The following is a 19,700-nucleotide window of genomic DNA, read 5'->3' on the forward strand; positions in this document are numbered from 1 at the left end:
TTTGAATGCACGAATCACTGGATTTGCAAAAATGCATGAGAGGGGTCTGCAGGACCCCTACCTCAGAACACGCATACAAAGGCTATTTATTAAAACAAAATTATCACGTTTTGACGGGTTTCGTGATACAGAATGAATAAAAAAGTATTTATTATGATGATGTGACCTTTGTTCTAACAAATGAAATACGGGATATTTATAAATGAATATCGGGGTTTTAACGCTTTATAATATTTATTACATTTAACTTATAGCACTCCGTCTTGAGGCCACGAGTGGCCCACCGGGGCCATCCGACCGCCGTGTCATCCTCAGTGGAGGATGCGGATAGGAGGGGTGTGGGGTCAGCACACCGCTCTCCCGGTCGTTATGATGGTAATCTTGACCGAAGCCGCTACTATTCAGTCGAGTAGCTCCTCAGTTGGCATCACGAGGCTGAGTGCACCCCGAAAAATGGCAACAGCGCATGGCGGCCAGGATGGTCATCCATCCAAGTGCTAGCCCAGCCCGACAGCGCTTAACTTCGGTGATCTTACGGGGACCGGTGTACCCACTGCGGCAAGGCCGTTGCCCATTACATTAAACTTACAGTTATAAACGATATGTCAAATGAATGAGCAACTCAAACAGTTTTACCAAGAACATTATAAATGTTCAGTGTAAGCAGCATTTGTCACACGGCACACATCAAGTCTTGAACTTCACTGTACCCAAGCGCTGGATGGGTCGCAAGGGGCCCAATGACAGGGCTTGCTGTGCACGGCCTCCACGTTCACCCGACCTAACGCCATGCGATTTTTTCCTTTGGGGCTTCATCAAGGATCGTGTGTACGTGCCTCCGCTACCAGCAGACCTCCCTGAATTAAGAAACCGGATTGAAGCAGCTGCTGCTACAATCACTGAAGACACACTTATCAACGTGTGGGAAGAACTCGACTGTAGACTTGATGTGTGCCGTGTTACAAATGGTGCTCACATTGAACATTTATAAGGTTCTTGGTAAAACTGTTTGAGTTGCTCTTTCATTTGACATAACATTTACAACTGTAAGTTTAGTATAATAAATATTATAAAGCGGGATTAGCCGAGCCGTCCAAGGCGCTTCAGTCAAGGACTGTGCGGCTGGTCCCGGCGGAGGTTCGAGTCCTCCCTCGGGCATGGGTGTGTGTGTTTGTCCCTAGGATAATTTAGGTTAAATAGTGTGTAAGCTTAGGGAGTGATGACCTTAGCAGTTAAGTCCCATAAGATTTCACACACATTTGATTATTTTTGAACCCAGATATTCATTTATAAACACCCTGTGTAATCCAGAATGAGATTTTCACTCTGCAGCGGAGTGTGCCCTGATATGAAACTTCCTGGCAGATTAAAACTGTGTGCCCGACCGAGACTCGTACTGGCAGAAATAAAGCTGTGAGGACCGGGAGTGAGTCGTGCTTCGGTAGCTCAGATGGTAGAGCACTTGGCCGCGAAAGGCAAAGGTCCCGAGTTCGAGTCTCGGTCGGGCACACAGTTTTAATCTGCCAGGAAGTTTCACCCTGTATAATATTATAAATTCGTTATAATTTTTCTAAGATTAAGCAACAAACTTACAATTTTACTGAACTTTTACGAGAAGTTGCAGCATTAGAAAATTGCAGCGAAATGCAGGAAGATCTGCAGCGGATAGGCACTTGGTGCAGGGAGTGGCAACTGACCCTTAACATAGACAAATGTAATGTATTGCGAATACATAGAAAGAAGGATCCTTTATTGTACGATTATATGATAGCGGAACAAACACTGGCAGCAGTTACTTCTGTAAAATATCTGGGAGTATGCGTGCGGAACGATTTGAAGTGGAATGATCATATAAAATTAATTGTTGGTAAGGCGGGTACCAAGTTGAGATTCATTGGGAGAGTCCTTAGAAAATGTAGTCCATCAACAAAGGAGGTGGCTTACAAAACACTCGTTCGACCTTTACTTGAGTATTGCTCGTCAGTGTGGGATCTGTACCAGGTCGGGTTGACAGAGGAGATAGAGAAGATCCAAAGAAGAGCGGCGCGTTTCGTCACAGGGCTATTTGGTAAGCGTGATAGCGTTACGGAGATGTTTAGCAAACTCGAGTGGCAGACTCTGCAAGAGAGGCGCTCTGCATCGCGGTGTAGCTTGCTCGCCAGGTTTCGAGAGGGTGCGTTTCTGGATGAGGTATCGAATATATTGCTTCCCCCTACTTATACCTCCCGAGGAGATCACGAATGTAAAATTAGAGAGATTAGAGCGCGCACGGAGGCTTTCAGACAGTCGTTCTTTCCGCGAACCATACGCGACTGGAAGAGGAAAGGGAGGTAATGACAGTGGCACGTAAAGTGCCCTCCGCCACACACCGTTGGGTGGCTTGCGGAGTATACATGTAGATGTAGATGTAGAAAAAAAATGGTTCAAATGGCTCTGAGTACTATGGGACTCAACTGCTGTGGTCATAAGTCCCCTAGAACTTAGAACTACTTAAACCTAACTAACCTAAGGACATCACACACACCCATACCCGAGGCAGGATTCGAACCTGCGACCGTAGCAGCAGCGCGGCTCCGGAGCACCTAGAACCGCACGGCCACCGTGGCCGGCGTAGGTGTAGAAGTCGGCTCAGAAAGAGTCCGCAGTTTACAAACAACTAAACCGTGTTTTTTCAAATATATTATGTGCATTTACTGCATGATTGACCACTTCACTCTGTCTAATCTATAAGGGCACACAGAACTTCTTCGTTTTGGTGATATTGCAATTTACGCAATCTTCCACTGTTGGTAACGTCACAACATCCTTGGCTGGAGGCATGGGTTGTTGACTCTTCTCCATAAGGGCACGTATCATTTCTTGTACTACGTCCTTTAATGAAAATTTCCTTTTATCAGGCCTGCCTTTCCGGTAGTGGGGATGTTGCTGGGAAAACAAAGAGTAGCTACTGCCACATTCATTACGTTTGTCTATAATTCAAAAGATTATATTCTTGGCTGTATCTTGCATTTGTTTGTATCTTTCTGATCAAGAGAATGTACTGCTTATTTAATTTTATTATTGAATTATGTCTTCTTTTCATAGCTGGCTACAAGACCGTTAATCGTTAATTACCGAAGTTAACTTATCGAGAGCAAGCAGCAAAGGAAACAAAAGAAAATTTCGGAGTACGAATTGAAATCCATGGAGAAGAAATAAATACTTTGTGGTTCGCCGATGACATTGTGATTCTGTCAGACAGTAAAGGACCTAGAAGAGCACCTGAACGGAATGGACAGTGTCTGGAAACGAGGATATAAGATGAACATCACCAAAAGCAAGCCCGCATCTCGTGGTCTCGCTTCCCACGCCCGGGTTCGATTCCCGGCGGGGTCAGGGATTTTCTCTGCCTCGTGATGGCTGGGTGTTGTGTGATGTCCTTAGGTTAGTTAGGTTTAAGTAGTTCTAAGTTCAGGAGACTGATGACTATAGATGTTAAGTCCCATAATGCTCAGAGCCATTTGAACCATTTTGAACAAAAGCAATACGAGGATAATGCAATGTAGTCGAATTAAATCGGGAATTAGATTAGGAAATGAGACACTTAAAGTAGTAAATGAGTTTTGATATTTGGGGAGTACAATAACTGATGATGGTCGAAGTAGAGAGGATATAAAATGTAGACTGGCAATGGCAAGGAAAGCGTTTCTGAAGAAGAGAAATTTGTTAACATCGAGTATAGATTTAAGCGTCAGGAAGTCGTTTCTGAAAGTATTTGTATGGAGTGTAGCCATGCACGGAAGTGAAACGTGGACGATAAATAGTTTAGACAAGAAGAGAATAGAAGCTTTCGAAATGTGGTGCTACAGAAGAATGCTGAAGATTAGGTGGGTAGATCACATGACTAATGAGGAGGTATTGAAAAGAATTGTGGAGAAGAGGAGTTTGTGGCACAACTTGACTAGAAGAAGGGATCGGTTGGTAGGGCACATTCTGACACATCAAGGGATCACCAATTTAATATTGGAGGGCAGCGTGGAGGGTAAAAATCGTAGAGGGAGACCAAGAGATGAATGCACTAAACAGGTTCAGAAGGATGTAGGTTGCAGTAGGTACTGGGAGATGAAGAAGCTTGCACAGAATAGAGTAGCATGGAGAGCTGCATCAAACCAGTATCCGGACTGAAGATCACAACAACAACAACTTATCGAGTGAAGTATTAACTTTTAAGTTAATTTTAGATAACTTTAATGGTCTCTATAACTTCCGTTAACTTTCTCTGAGACCGTAAAACGTTAATTGGTACCTACTATTTGTGACAAAATTGACGCCGCGCCGCCCGCCGAAACTATGTTCTGACAAGTTCGGGTCATGCACGTGTGTGGCGACACTCCGTTCATCATAAGAACAAACCTGATGTAAACATTACGCAATGTATTCTTCCGCGTTTTCTTGGATCTCATTGGATCTCGTTTCACGTGCAGCGTAAGCCAAGCTGTGTCCAGAACAGTCAGGAACCATCACAAGGACAAGTTTCATGCTGTGTTACACGCAACCAGACTGGGCGATAATGCGGGACAATAGCTTTAGCGGCGCATTAAACTTGAACAGCACTGGCCAGCCAGCGGTCCAACCAGGCGCGGCTCGTGGTTTCTATACGGGGGAAGGCTGTGGCATTTATTGATCAGAGCCAACATAGACCTCGGGTTACGCTACAGATTAGTCTGACGTAAACAACTAAGAATTCAGGGGGAGGGGGTGGGCAGATCACGCTCTACCCATAATTTTACGTACTGTATCTTCTATAATCAGGTATTAAATATCATTAGAAGCTAACTTCGTGTTAAAATCTTTGGTTAGTGTTTTTATACGTCATTATTGCATTTTCTGACACTTTGCAGCAAATCATATGAAAAGACTCGTTTCGGAGAGATCTTTAATGCGGGTCTGGAAGCACCAAGTTTTTTCACTTTCATCCTATGGCCGTGTTCCAAGTTTTTACCTATTAATTTGCACACTGAATTCGTATTGCGCTTGTTTCACACTCGCGGTATGTTGCAGGTATTCACCAGCAAGTAAAACTCACTAAAATCCTGCAAAATATACTCCGAAAAAGAAACTTGCTAATATCACACGGTATCAACAAAAGCAGTCAGCATCAGCAAGCAAGGAAGGTAAAGTAACGGGACAAATTTCGCGCGTTTTGTCCTCTAACCACTTATGAAACTCTCGCTAGATGGCAGTACTGGTACGTTACTGTAGTGTAGTGCACTCTGGCGGGATATTTGCAAACTTATTCTAAATGTGGATAAAATAGCCAATAGCAGAAACAAAACAACTATGTAAAACATTATCAAAACAATAATACTAAATGTCGATTAATGACGCATCGAAGCGTAGTAGAGATATGCAGAGAAAGAGATTGGATAGCGAAGTTTCGGCCACTCTACATTCCTTTATTGCATAGATAGTGGAACCTGAAAAATATGTGGTGGTTGGTACGACACCCTTAGGCTGCAAGCTCTGAGCCTTCGGGTCGCCCATAAAGAGCAGTACTTTGTAGAAGCCACGCCCCCAAACCGCTACTACATGCAGCTTACGGACGTTTCAAGGCGCAGCCTAAACACTACTAACCATTCGGAAAACATCTATCGATACAAACAGTTCCAAAAATGTTGACCGTCGTTATTTTAATCGGAACGGGAAATATGCGAAATTCGTCCTGATAATTTAAATTATGTAATACGTTCTTGCGAAATTTACTTTAACATATATTTTGGGGCGGCTTCGCCTCAGAGCCTTTAATTACGAGCCGCGCCTGGGTCCAACTAACCTCTAATGACGTAATCAGTTGCAGTTCAGACGTAAAAAGAGACCAGCAAGGAAACAATATAGCTTCGAATGTCATTTAATTTTAAAGAGAGCGAAATAATGTTCGTCAAAACTCCAGCACTACCGAACTCTTGTTATGTGACCAGACGGAAAACATAAAATGCTCCCGTTCTCATCTGACATAGTATTCTAATTACGAAAGTGACGAAAATTCCTAACTTAAACATAGGGTAGTTCTTCTGAGAGATCTATGTGTGTTGCAAAAGCATACAACAGGGATTTCACCGTATTGTTGAATACTGAAGCCTCTGGAGGTATTAATTACAGTCAGTCGTCTGGTAATCTCTTAGCTCCTTCATTTTCCGAATCCGTGAAATACATTTCAATTCTGGAAGTGTCGCCTGCTACGATGACAACGACCCTGTCAACAACAGAATCCACGAAGCCAACCAAGCGCCGCATTTTCTCCTCTTGTTTCAAGTCGTTCCGTTCTACATCCCGCAAACATTCCGCAATGACTTGTGAAAAAGCTGCGTGCGTTGGTTCCAGTACGTCTGACAGCTTATAAGAGTCTTGTTATTTCTCACGTCAAACCCCTTACCCTGGCTCCAGCATCAGTTCTGTTGGATTCATATTGTAGTGGTACAGCGACAAATGTAAAATTGCGCCATCTGTATGGTAAGCTCGATGCTGTGAAAACGGTTGTTTTTCTTGTTTCTACGACACTCATCACTTTCGTTCGTGTGAGACTATATCTGCGGTATAAAACAATGGACATAGTCCAAATGGAGAGTATTTGGGTTTTTCATTTTTGTCCTAAAAAATAAAATTGATATGTTTCCTTAATTTAAGCAACCTTTCATGAAATATCGATATTTAAGAATTTATATTTGAAATGAAAATATTAATTTGACGTGCAGTGTGTAATTAGAAACAAGAAGACGAGCATTATTCATAAATCATGACGATGAATTTTATATTGACGTGATGTAGGTATTTCAAATCGAACGAAAAGAAAGGATGACCAAGGCGATACTGAACCAATGATCCACGAACTGCACCAGATTATCAGTCTACTACGTTACCGCGCAGTGGTTAGCACACTGGACTCGCATTCGGGAGGACGACGGTTCAATCCCGTCTCCAGCCATCCTGATTTAGGTTTTCCGTGATTTCCCTAAATCGTTTCAGGCAAATGCTGGGATGGTTCCTTTGAAAGGGCACGGCCGATTTCCTTCCCCATCCTTCCCTAACCCGAGCTTGTGCTCCGTCTCTAATGACCTCGTTGTCGACGGGACGTTAAAAAAAAACACTAAAACACACTACTACGTTACCGATTTCGCTATGCATCAAGCGTGAATTTCTGTTTCAACTGTATCAAATGCAGTCCCTAGAAAAACTTCAAAGACGATTTTTTCTGTAAATTTATGAAAAATATAGAAACAAACTATTTCTCAGCACTTTTTAACCGTGTTCCACAGGCGTGTTTCACTACGGAGCAGAAAGCAACCTCAGCCATTTTCGTACCACACACCAACAGCGCGACATGCAGAGAACAACAGTTCAGAGATTGCTACTGTTCACGATTTTTAAAATGAAAACTACACAGCTAAAGCGTGATTAAGGAAAACGTTTATGGCTGTTAATACACTACTGGCCATTAAAATTGCTACACCACGAAGATGACCTGCTACAGACGCGAAATTTAACCGACAGGAAGAAGATGCTGTGATACGCAAATGATTTGCTTTTCAGAGCATTCACACAAGGCTGGCGCCGGTGGCGACACCTACAACGTGCTGACACGACGAAAGTTTCCAACCGATTTCTCATACACAAACAGCAGTTGACCGGTGTTGTCTGGTGAAACGTTGTTGTGATGCCTCGTGTAAGGAGGAGAAATGCGTACCGTCACGTTTCCGACTTTGATAAAAGTCAGATTGTAGCCTATCGGGACTGCGGTTTATCGTATCGCAACACTGCTGCTCGCGTTGGTCGAGATCCAAAGACTGTTGGCAGAATATGGAATCGGTGGGTTCAAGGGGGGTAATACGGAACGCCGTGCTGGATCCTAACGGCCTCGTATCACTAGCAGTCGAGACGACAGGCATCTTATCCACATGGCTGTAGCGGATCGTGCAGCCACGTCTCGATCTCTGAGTCAACAGATGGGGACGTTTGCAAGACAACAACCATCTGCACGAACAGTTCGACGACGTTTGCAGCAGCACGGACTATCAGGTCGGAGACCGTGGCTGCGGTTACCCTTGACGCTGCATCACAGGCAGAAACGCCTGCGATGGTGTACTCGACGACGAACCTGGGTGCACGAATGGCAAAACGTCATTTTTTCGGATGAATCCAGGTTCTGTTTACAGCATCACGATGGTCTCATCCGTGTTTGGCGACATCGCGGTGAACGCACATTGGAATCGTGTATTCGTCATCGCCATACTTGCGTATCACCTGGCGTGATGGTATGGGGTGCCATCGGTTAAACGTTTCGGCCACCTCTTGTTCGCATTGACGGAACTCTGAACAGTGGACGTTACATTTCAGATGTGTTACCACCCGTGGCTCTACCCTTCATTCGATCCATGCGAAACCCTACATTTCGGCAGCATAATGCACGACCGCATGTTGCAGGTCCTGTACGGGCCTTTCTGGACACAGAAAATGTTCGACTGCTGCCCTGGCCAGCACATTCTCCAGATCTCTCACCAACTGAAAACATCTGGTCAATGGTGGCCGTCACAATACGCCAGTCACTACTCGTGATGAACCGTGGTATCGTGTTGAAGCTGCACGGGCAGCTGTACCTGTACACGCCATCCGAGCTCTGGTTGACTCAATGCCCAGGCGTATCATGGCCGTTATTACGGACAGATGTGATTGTTCTGGGTACTGATTTCTCAGGATCTATGCACCTAAATTGCTTGAAAATGTATTCACATGTCAGTTCTGGTATAATATATATTGTCCAATGAATACCCGCTTATCATCTGTATTTCTTCTTGGTGTAGCAGTTTTAATGGCCAGTAGTGTACATAATATGTTGTTACGTATGGAATTTAGCTAACATCTTGAAATTTTCTTTAGACTTTGGTAGAAATATTTATCTGTCAACAATCTCGAGAAAATGGATCTGATGTAGCACTCTCATTTGCGGTCGCGCTGCGCGAGCGATAGACCAGAGTGAAATACCCACCACATTCCTCATATTTCATAAACGGTTTCAGATATCGAAATGAGATTTTGGCAAATGATAGTACACAAAGAGGAGAGTATTTTTCACGTCGTTATTATGAAAAACTTCATTATATAGCGTGGTATTCCGATAACTACAGATTTTTGCGATGAAAGAATATAATTTTTAAGGTGCATCTACAGCCGACCGGCCGGGGAAAACTTGTCGGCCACCACTTCCGAACCACCGAATGAACTCGCCCAGCCCCTCAGAAGAAAACTAGTCACTACGCATGGACCGCCATATCCTGCGCGACCTTTACGCCCGTCGGAGACAAGAAGAAGCGTTCCAGGCTGAGTATGTAAGTATGGTATTCTGCCTTATGGCAGGTCTTGACATGGGTTAAGCCTCTTCCACTTTTGTCTGTCCATAGCCAGTCTTTTCATTTTTGAATATTTGTCTCCTTTGATATTGTCCAGTATTTGATATCTTTTTCTTCCTCTTCCCCCTTTTCCCTCCACCATACCGTCTATTCCTGCCTTCAATAAACAGGTCCTCCTCAAACAATCTTCGTTGATCTATTATGGATCATGGGACGACGGCTGGCATGAACTTTTTGATGCATTAATTTACCAATAGCCGTATGTATTGTAGAAATTTATTTTATTTCATGAACTTCTATGTGCTACCAGTTTCGGCATTACATTGATGCCAACTTCAGGCCCCACTCATCATAGTCGTAAAATTGCTTCTGTGTATAGCGATTTCACGACTATGACGAGTGGGGCCTGAAGATGGCATCAATGTAATGCCGAAACTGGTAGCACATAGAAATTCATGAAATAAAATAAATTTCTACAATACATACGGCTGTTGGTAAATTATTGCATCAAGAAATCCTCAAACAATGTCCAATCCACTTCCCTTGTCTCTTTCTGATAACTTTCAGCATGTTTCTTTCTTCTCCAACTCTTCTTCTTCATTCCTTACGTCTTCCCATTTCACCTTTTCTATTCTTCTCCATATCCACATCTCTAATGTATCCAATCTTGTTTCGTCCTCCTTCCTCCCTCCGCACCATATAGTGCAATGCTCCAGATGTAACATTTGGCAAGTCTTTTCCTCAGGTCTTTGTTTAGCGGTCTGCAAAGTAATTTCTGTTTCCTCTTGAATCCTTCTTTTGCCATTGCAATTCCTTTCCACAATTTCTGTTGAGCAATACATATCATACATTATTACACTCCCTAAGTAATTGAAGTTATTCACTTGTTCTATTTCCTCTCCCCCTATTTTCATACAACATTTTCTCCCCTTTCCTCCAATTACCATGCTTTTCATTTTCTTCTTGTTAATCTTCATTTCATATTCTTCTAATTTTGGGTTTAGATCATGTAACATTTGTTGCATGTCTCTTGCACTCTCTGCTGTCACAACCACGTTGTCTGCAAATCTTATACTCTCACCTCTTCGACCCTCTAGAGAAACTCCTCTCCTTCCATCAAAACTTTCACTAGTAATTTCTTCCGGATATATATTGAACAGTGTTGGTGATAAACAACAACCTTGCCTTACACCTGGTCCCAGTTCAATTTCTTCACTCATCACACCTCCTATTCTTACTCTTGCTCTCTGGTTCAAATATAAATTTCTAATTAGCCGTCTATCCCTCCAGGTCGCTCCATGTTTCCTTAGGATTTCGATCAGTTTGTCCCATTTGACACAGTCAAAAGCCTTCTTAAGATCAATGAACACAACATACACCTTCCTTTTCTTCTCCATGTACTTCTTCTCTATCACTCTCAGTGGCCCAATGGCATCTCTAGTTCCCACTCCTCGCCTGAAACCAAATTGTTCATCTCCTATTACGCAATTCAGCTTTCCATATACCAGGCTGAGTGTGTGTAACAATGTGTGAAGCATCCAATTTCCATTATGGTCTGGAGTGCGATATCTCTGAAAGGTACCGACAGGCTGCACATTGTTCAAGGGACAATGAGGCAGGAACAGTATAAGGAAATCCTTGAATTGTCTAGAGGAGAACACAGTCAACACGGATTTAGAAAGCATCGTTGTTGTAAAACACAACAAGCTCTTTAGTCACTCGAAGTATTGAGTGCTATCGACAAGGCATTTAAAATTGATTCCGTATTTCTAGATTTCCAGAAGGCTTTCGACACTGTACCACACAAGCGGCTTTTAATCAAATTGCGTGCTTATGGAATGCCGACTCAGTCATGTGACTGCATTCGTGATTTCCTGTCAGGGAGGTCACAGTTCATAGCAAAAGACGGAAAGTCACCGAGCAAAACGGAAGTGAACTCTGGTGTTCCCCAAGGTAATGTTATAGGCCCTTTGCTGTTCCCTATCTACATAAACGATTTAGGAGACAATCTGAGCAGCAGTCTTAGGTTGATTGCAGATGATGCAGTCGTTTATCGTCTAGTAATGTCATCAGAAGAAGAAAAAAAACTGGAAAACGATTTAAATAAGATATCTGTATGGTGCGAAAATTGGCAATAGACCCTAAATAATGAAAAGCGTGAGATTATCCACATGAATGCTAAAAGAAATCCGTGAAACCCGTCACACGATAAATAGATCAAATCCAAAGGCCGTAAATTCAATTATATACCTAGAAATTACAATTACAAGCTATTTAAATTGGAAAGAACACACAGAACATGCTGCTGGGGAGGTGAACCAAAGGCTGCGTTTTATTGGCAGAACACTCAACAGATCTACTAAAGAGACTGCCTACACTTCGCTCGTCCGTCCTGTTTTGGAATACTGCTGTGCGGTGTGGGATCCCTACCAGATAGTATTTACGGAAAACACCGAGAGAGTTCAAAGAAGGGCAGCACGTTTCGCATTATCGTGAAATAGGGAAGGGAATATCAGTGACATGATACAGGATTTGGGGTGGCCATCATTAAAACAAAGACGTTTCTCGTGCGGCAGTATCAACTCAAGAAATTTCAATCACCAGCTCCGAATGCGAAAATACAGGGAGTATCAAAAAGAAACATACGATTTGGCACATCTATATTTCTGAAACTAATAAACAATTACAATGGATTCTGGTAAACCTTCCGGGATGTAAGGTCGTGGTCCATGAAACTCTTCAGCTCCTAACGTTTCGTCCAGAGCTGCGCTGGACATCTTCAGAGGGGTGTTTCTCCTCCAGTGAGTCTTGCCGAGGAGGAGAAACACCCCTCCCTGACAGGGAAACACCCCTCTGAAGATATCCAGCGCACCTCTGGACGAAACGTTAGGAGCTGAAGAGTTTCATGGACCACGACCTTACATCCCGGAAGGTTTACCAGAAGATATGTCATCCGGTCGTGAAAGCCTTCATACAATAATTACAATGAAGTTTAATTTTTGATGAATGGCAAACTTATAAAGTTTTTTTTTATACCTTTTCATTCAGTATGCCCCTCTTGAGATGCACGGCATGTCAGTGCGGTATTCAAATTGTTCCCACACACCATCGAGCATGTGTTGAGTTACAGCTTCCACAGCTGCTGTTATGCGATGTCTCAGTTCATTCATTGTTGGTGGTAACGGAGGCACATAAACAGAGTCTTTTATAAACCCCAACAAGAAATAACCACATGCAGTCAGGTCCTGTGACTTTGGAGGCCAGTAACGTAAGGCTGAATCATTTGGTCCAGTGCAACCGATCCATCGTTCAGTAACCCTTTTATTTAAAAATTCTCGCAATTCCAGATGCCAGCGTGGTGGGAACTATGTAAAATTTGAGAGTTTGTTTTTTCGAACATTACTTTGTTCACACACATATCTTAAATGTAATAGTTATGATTTTTTAAAAATCGGGTGGTTATTTTTGATACACCCTCTATTTTGTTGACGCCGACCTACAAAGCGAGAAACGATAACCACAATAAAATAAGGGAAATCAGAGCTCACACGGAAAGATACAGGTTTCGTTCTTTTTCGCGCTGTTTGTGAGTTGGAACAGTAGAGAATTATTGTGAAGGTGGTTCAGTGAACCCTCTGCCAATCACCTCAGTGTGATTTGCTGAGTATTCATGCAGATGTATGAAAGGAACTTTTATGCCAGATAAATGAGTGGTTCCCTAATAAAGATGCCATTTTTGTGCATGATTGGGCATGTTGCCACAAAGCAAAAAGTGCTTCCAAGTGTTTGGAAGAAAAGCAACTGAAAGTGTTGCCCTGTCTAGACAATAGCCCTGAGATACGAATCCCATTGAACATTTATGGGTTACTGTCAAGCTGAGGATGAGGAGATGTACAGTAATCACCAAACAAGATCTCATGGACAAACTACTGGGGTTATCCAGAAAGTAAGTTCCGATCGGTCAAGAAATGGAAAGCACTGTGATAATCCAATAAAACTTTTTACATATGTGTTCGACAGTGTCTCTAGTATGCCTGTCGGTTGCATCACTTCGTTCTTTTCAGTTCTGAGCGCATGGCGAGCACATAAAGATGTGTAGAAAATAGTGTCTCCCGCCAAGTATGAGGTCCTGCTCAGAGACTTCGCCTGATGTTATGCAGCACACATTACAGAACTGTCATACGGTTCCTACTTCGTGACAATTCTCGGTCGCAATCTGCAGGGGCAATGAAAATACTCCTGCAGCGTTTTCGATGGGAAGTGTTTGATTACCCGCACTATAGCCCGTAATTGGCTCCCTCTGTGTTTCATCTCCGTTCACATTAAATACTGGCTATGAAGACAATATTTTCGCACAGCCAGCGAGTTATAGATGAGCGTAGAGAATTGGTGGAAAGTACAGGTGGCTGCCTTCTATGACGAGGGTATTGAAAAGTTGGTACAACGCCAAGTCGGAGTGGTGGCTATGTAGAGCAGTGGTTGGAAGCTGTAGGTAACAGTTGCAGATAAAACATTTCTAATTTACACTGTGATTCCAATTTCACAACCGATCGGAACTTACTTTCTGGACAACTGTCGTACAAGACACCTGGTCCACGATTGTTGTTGTTGTGGTCTTCAGTCCTGAGACTGGTTTAATGAAGCTCTCTATGCTACTCTATCCTGTGCAAGCTCCTTCATCTCCCAGTACCTACGGCAACCTACATCCTTCTGAATCTGCTTAGTGTATTCATCTCTTGGTCTCCCTCTACGATTTTTACCCTGCCCTCCAATGCTAAATTTCTAATCCCTTGATGTCTCAGAACATGTCCTACCAAACGATCCCTTCTTCTAGTCAAGTTGTGCCACAAATTTCTCTTCTCTCCAACTCTATTCAATACCTCCTCAATAGTTATGTGATCTACCCATCTAATCTTCAGCATTCTTCTGTAGCACCACATTTCGAAAGCTTCTATTCTCTTCTTGTACAAACTATTTATCGTCCATGTTTCACTTCCATACATGGCTACGCTCCATACAAATACTTTCAGAAACGAATTCCTGACACTTAAATCTATACTAGATGTTAACAAATTTCTCTTCTTCAGAAACGCTTTCCTTGCCATTGCCAGTCTACATTTTATATTCTCTCTACTTCGACCATCATCAGTTATTTTGCTTCCCAAATAGCAAAACTCCTTTACTACTTTAAGTGTCTCATTTCCTAATCTAATTCCCTCAGCATCACCTGACTTAATTTGACTACATTCCATTATTCTCGTTTTTCCTTTGTTGATGTTCATCTTATATCCTCCTTTCATGACTGTGTCCATTCCGTTCAACTGCTCTTCCAGGTCCTTTGCTGTCTCTGACAGAATTACAATGTCATCGGCAAACATCAAAGGTTTTATTTCTTCTCCATGGATTTTAATACCTACTCCAAAATTTTCTTTTGTTTCCTTTACTGCTTGCTCAATATACAGATTGAATGACATCGGGGAGAGGCTACAACCCTGTCTCACTCCCTCCGGAACCACTGCTTCCCTTTCATGTCCCTCGGCTCTTATAACTGCCATCTGGTTTCTGTACAAATTGTAAATAGCCTTTCGTTCCCTGTATTTTACCCCTGCCACCTTCAGAATTTGAAAGAGAGTATTCCAGTCAACATTGTCAAAAGCTTTCTCTAAGTCTAAAAATGCTAGAAATGTAGGTTCGCCTTTCCTTAATCTTTTTTCTAAGATAAGTCGTAGAGTCAGTATAGCCTCATGTGTTCCAATATTTCTCTGGAATCCAAACTGATCTTCCCCGAGGTCGGCTTCTACCAGTTTTTCCATTCGTCTGTAAAGAATTCGCGTTAGGATTTTGCAGCTGTGACTTATTAAACTGATAGTTCGGTAATTTTCACATCTGTCAACACCTGCTTTATTAGGGATTGGAATTATTACATTCTTCTTGAAGTCTGAGGGTATTTCGCCTGTCTCATACATCTTGCTCACCAGATGGTAGAGTTTTGTCAGGACTGGCTCTCCTAAGGCCGTCAGTAGTTCTAATGGAATATTGTCCACTCCCGGGGCCTTGTTACGACTCAGGTCTGTCAAACTCTTCACGCAGTATCGTATCTCCCATTTCATCTTCATCTACATCCTCTTCCACTTCCATAATATTGTCCTCAAGTACATCGCCCTTGTATAGATCCTCTATATACTCCTTGCACCTTTCTGCTACGATAATGACATTAAAATATGATATGAAAAGCTGATAAACACAGTGCCAAACAGGGTAAAAATGTTGATCAAGAACAGAGGCATAGACACAAAAGTATTGAATCTACGAATGTAACATGGACGTGGATGTAGATGTGTTATCATTATAAAGTTTCGGCAAAAAGTCTTTAATGTACTAATTTGCACACGTTTGAACGGTGAACGGTGTAGCCAAGTTCTCAACAGCTGTCTCGATGAACAAAGCTGCACCGAGCGGTGCGTCAGTATGTGACCACCTGTGGACACGGCCTGACGGCTTCACACGTCAATTATTCACGCCACGGTATTACATATAGCGGCCTTCGCGCGGGAATTATTCACCGTGTAACTCCGACTCCACTGTGCTCTTAAAGTTCCCGCAACAACAGTGGAAATAAGTTTCATCGGCTGAAAGTCTTTTTGCTCGCCTGACGCATGTTGCACTCGCTATAAATTTCAACGTGTCCGACGGTTCTCTCTTTATCCACGCACGTTCTTCGTAACAGATTAAGCGCACACGAGCCATGGCTTCTATGGTTGAGGTAGGTTTGGCAGTCATTTTACCGTCATATCAGTCACTTGGCGTTTTCAGAAATCTTGGACGCGGGTGCGGCAAGTTGTGAAATTGTAAACAATGTTTTTCAGAAAACCATTAAGTGGTTCTCTGCAAATGGGCTCTCATTAAACTTTGACAAAACACAGTATATACAGTTCCACACAGTAAATGGGCTGACAGCATTAATAAATATAGACTTCGATCAGAAATCGGTAGCTAAGGTAGAATATTCAAAATTTCTAGGTGTATGCATTGTTGAGGGGTTGAACTGGAAAAAACACAGTGAGGATCTGCTGAAACGATTCAGTTCAGCTACTTATGCTATTAGGGTCATTGCAAATTTTGGCGATATACGTCTGAGTAAATTAGCTTACGACGCCTATTTTCATTCTCTGCTTTCGTATGGCATCATATTCTGGTGTAACTCATCATTGAGTAAAAGAGTGTTCATTGCACAAAAGCGTGTAATCAGAATAATTGCTGGAGCTCATCCAAGATCATCCTGAAGACACTTATTTAAAGAGCTAGAGATCTTCACTGCACCCTCACAATATATATATATTCACTTATGACATTTGTTATTATCAATCCAAACGAATTCAAAAGTAATACCAGAGTACATGGCTACAACACTAGGAGAAAGGATGATGTTCACTACTCAAAGTTAAATCTAACTTTGGCTCAGAAGGGGGTAAATTATGCTGCCACAAAAGTCTTTGGTCACTTACCTAATAGCATCAAAAGTCTGACAGATAGCCATATAGCATTTAAAAGGAAATTAAAGGAATTTATTAACAGCAACTCCTTCTACTCATTAGATGAATTTTTGGATATAGTAAGTGGGTAATTTCCCCAAACCCAACAAATTTTTTTAAGTGTCATGTAATATTTCGTGTAATGTAATATCTTGTATAGACACCATTTATTAACCTGACTCGTTCCACATCATTATGAAGTGTCGTATTCATGATCTATGGAACAAGTACTAATCTAATCTAATCTCTAATCTAATCTTTGTACAGCAGGAGGGGGAGGAGTGAGGCGGAGGGTAGGAGGGACAGTGGTCTAGATAGTAAGACCTGGTACTCGAGGTAACTAGGACCGAGTAGAGCTCGAATTTGCAAAATCTCGAAGTACCCGAGAGTGCCAGTTTTAGAGACCTTTTATTTAAAAATAGATTCAGAACGTGGTGTTCACAGTGTTATTACAGAAAACAAAGTTACCAGGTGTAGAAGTTGTTGTCGTGGTCTTCAGTCCTGAAACTGGTTTGATACAGCTCTCCATGCTACCCTATCCTGTGCAAGCTTCTTCATCTCCCAGTACTTACTGCAACCTACATCCTTCTGAATCTGCTTAGTGTATTCATCTCTTGGTCTCCCTCTACGATTTTTACCCTCCACGCTGCCCTCCAATGCTAAATTTGTGATCCCTTGATGCCTCAGAACATGTCCTACCAACCAGTCCCTTCTACTTGCCAAGTTGTGCCACAAACTCCTCTTCTCCCCAATTCTATTCAATACCTCCTCATTAGTTATGTGATCTACCCATCTAACCTTCAGCATTCTTCTGTAGCACCACATTTCGAAAGCTTCTATTCTCTTCCTGTCCAAACTATTTATTGTCCATGTTTCACTGCCATACATGGCTACACTCCATACAAACACTTTCAGAAACGACTTCCTGACACTTAAATCTATACTCGATGTTAACAAATTTCTCTTCTTCAGAAACGCTTTCCTTCCCATTGGCAGTCTACATTTTATATACTCTCTACTTCGACCATCATCAGTTATTTTGCTCCCCAAATAGCAAAACTGCATTACTACTTTAAGTGTCTCATTTCCTAATCTGATTCCCTCAGCATCACGCGACTTAATTCGACTACATTCCATTATCCTCGTTTTGCTTTTGTCTATGTTCATCTTATACCCTCCTTTCAAGCCGCTGTCCATTCCGTTCAACTGCTCTTCCAAGTCCTTTGCTGTCTCTGACGGAATTACAATGTCATTGGCGAACCTCAAAGTTTTTATTTCTTCTCCATGGATTTTAGTACCTACTCCGAATTTTTCTTTTGTTTCCTTTACTGTTTGCTCAATATACAGATTGAATAACATCGGGGAGAGGCTACAACGCTGTCTCACTCCCTTCCCAACCACTTAAATCTATTGGTGTCTCCATATTCTATTGTTCCACGTAGCGCAGTGCTAATTCTAATGCTTTCCCCTGAATCATCGGATCTTTCTTGCCCCTCGACTCTTGTGACTGCCATCTGGTTTCTGTACAAATTGTAAATAGCCTTTCGCTCCCTGTATTTTACCCCTGCCACCTTCAGAATTTGAAAGAGAGTATTCCAGTCAACATTGTCAAAAGCTTTCTCTAAGTCTACAAATGCTAGAAAAAGTATGAAAGAGGAATTTCCCTCTAGATGGTGCTAGCCGTAAGTATACGGCCCGTGTGACCGCGTCTGCAGCGCCATCTGCTCCCTCTAACGGCTGACGACAAATGTCAACACACAGTAACCCAAGTTACGAGGATAATCCCAAAAGTAAGGTCTCCTATTTCTTTATAAGTACATAGACCTGTTTATTTCTACAATGGTTTACATCAGTTTACTGCGTGGGATTAGCCGAGCGGATTGCCGGCACGGTAGCTCAGCGTGTTCGGTCAGAGAGCTGGTTGGTCTCTGTAATAAAAAAAATTGAGTGATAGGATCAACAACGAACTTGAACGGATGCCATACGACGTCCGCAACGACCAAACACAACGATCAACAAAGAACAAAATTAAAAAAATAAATAAATAAAAAAAATAAATAAAAAAAAAGCGGTCCAAGGCGCTGCAGTCATGGACTGTGCGGCTGGTCCCGGCGCAGGTTCGAGTCCTCCCTCGGGCATGGGTGTGTGTGTGTTTGCCCTTAGGATAATTTAGGTTAAGTAGTGTGTAAGCTTAGGGACTGATCACCTTAGCAGTTAAGTCCCATAAGATTTCACGCACATTTGAACACTTTTTTTCTTTACGTCAGTTTACAGCTTGAACATTTAGCAATTTTTCGACATAATCACCATTTCTGTCGATGCATTTTTGTAGACGTTGTGGCAGTTTTTGTATGCCCATGTCATACCAGCTCGCCGCCGTGCCGTTCATAAAGTTATGAACTGGCGTGATTGCTTAGTCTCACAAGGGAACCTCCCCATCGCACCCCCTCAGATTTAGTTATAAGTTGGCACAGTGGATAGGCCTTGAAAAACTGAACACAGATCAACTGAGAAAACAGGAAGAAGTTGTGTGGAACTGTGAAAAAATAAGCAAAATATACAAACTGAGTAGTTCATGGCAAGATAAGCAACATCAAGGAGACTGGGAACGCAGGAGTGCCGTGGTCTCGTGGTAACGTGAGCAGCTGCGGAACGCAAGGTCATTGGTTCAAGTCTTCCATCGAGTGTAAAGTTTAATTTTTTATTTTCAGTTTATGTGACAAACTCTTATGTTTTCATCACTTTTTTGGGAGTGATTATCACATCCACAAGAAAACCTAAATCAGGC

At 42.4% G+C, this 19,700-nt stretch overlaps 1 pseudogene; it reads right to left on the reverse strand.

Moving 5' to 3' along the window:
* Positions 1-454: 454 nt before the first annotated feature.
* On the reverse strand, positions 455-572 carry LOC126427550 (5S ribosomal RNA; annotated as a pseudogene).
* Positions 573-19,700: the final 19,128 nt, after the last annotated feature.

This window comes from Schistocerca serialis, chromosome 11 (genome assembly GCF_023864345.2).
Source record: "Schistocerca serialis cubense isolate TAMUIC-IGC-003099 chromosome 11, iqSchSeri2.2, whole genome shotgun sequence".
Taxonomy (NCBI): domain Eukaryota; kingdom Metazoa; phylum Arthropoda; class Insecta; order Orthoptera; family Acrididae; genus Schistocerca; species Schistocerca serialis.